This window comes from Labeo rohita, chromosome 7, assembly GCF_022985175.1.
Source record: "Labeo rohita strain BAU-BD-2019 chromosome 7, IGBB_LRoh.1.0, whole genome shotgun sequence".
Taxonomy (NCBI): Eukaryota; Metazoa; Chordata; class Actinopteri; order Cypriniformes; family Cyprinidae; genus Labeo; species Labeo rohita.
The window spans coordinates 9,617,604-9,618,863 of record NC_066875.1 but is presented as its reverse complement, the minus strand read 5'-3'; the positions used below and the strand labels follow the sequence as shown (position 1 = coordinate 9,618,863).

General features: G+C 32.1%; 1 protein-coding gene across 1 annotated transcript in view; it reads right to left on the bottom strand.

Annotated features, from left to right (window-relative positions):
* Positions 1 to 1,139: 1,139 nt before the first annotated feature.
* LOC127167817 (F-box only protein 44) overlaps positions 1,140 to 1,260 on the bottom strand; it is a 52,402-nt gene continuing 52,281 nt past the window's right edge. The window contains exon 10 of the transcript XR_007828029.1: positions 1,140 to 1,188. The gene's annotated coding sequence lies outside the window, so the exon portion shown is untranslated. The remainder of the gene's footprint in view (positions 1,189 to 1,260) is intronic.

Below are 1,260 nucleotides of genomic sequence, written 5' to 3'. Positions count from 1 at the left end.
TACCCTGAAAATTATCTCCGTTTTTGGAGTTTTTTCGGCTTACTTACCCTTAACATACTAAATGACGTTGTGATGTCACTGTCTGATGACGTCTTATGCAATCACAACTATATTATAATTATAAATGAACAATTATTGAACAATTGCATTTAGTAACTTAATTCATGTGATGTTTGTACTGCTAGACACCTTTGATTTCCTCTTTTTGTGTAATTCAGAGGGAAAATGTGTGCCTTTTAATTATTTGAGTCACAGTTGCTAAAAAGTTGCCAAATAAATGTTAAAAATAGTTACATTTGTAGCTAGGTGCTTTTTGAAGAAAAAGTTGCTAGGGTAGTCTGAAAAGTTTTTAAGTCTAGCAACAAAATTGCTAAGTTGGCAACACTGTCCCCCAGGAGTCTTCAACAGGTTGCTTGTGAGCCCACCTTTGCATCCAATCAGGGTGAGCTAATATAGACAGGTGTCCCACCCCTCCAAATGTATTCTTTGTTTTGACAAATCGGCCATGAGGTTATTTTAGTTTCTAATTATTTAGTTATTTTAATGAAGGCAGAAAAAAATTATATGAAAGAATGAAATGTATATGAACATTGTATTAAAGAGATTTTGTTAGTTATTTCCTTCTTTAAAATATAGAAAGACTAAACAGGCCTGCAAATTTGCTGAGATGATTAGAGACTTTGGCTTATTGGAAGATGGAAAAAAAAAACTCCTAAATTTATTGGTGTGTTTTTTATTTGCTCTTAATGAATAGCATTATAAGCAAGGATGCACATAAGTTTTTTTTGCCTGGTTTTCAGAAGAGTACCTGGAGATTTGGTTTGGTCCTCACACTGCACATATTGTGACCTGTTAAATATAACTCTAAAAAAATAAATTAATAAGAGTGATAATAATAATCTGACTGATAATACGATCTTAAGTCATAATTAAATACAGGATGTATGACAACAATGTAAAAATGGTATTTTTACTGTGGTATCACTATGGAGACCTCAAGCACATTATGATAAGTTTACTGAAGTTCACTGAATAACTTATTATTCTGAATAACATTTTTCAGTTCGGATACTGAGTTAACTGAAACCATGATTATGGTGAATTATTAACTATAAAATTTGACTTTTGCCTCAATAAATTCCAAGTTTGCTGCCTCTGATTTGTCTTTTTTAAGCCCCAGACCTTCACCTGTTATTTCATAATCAAGCATCAATTTGCATTCAAAGCTTTACTGCTGAACATAACATCACTTACACACAG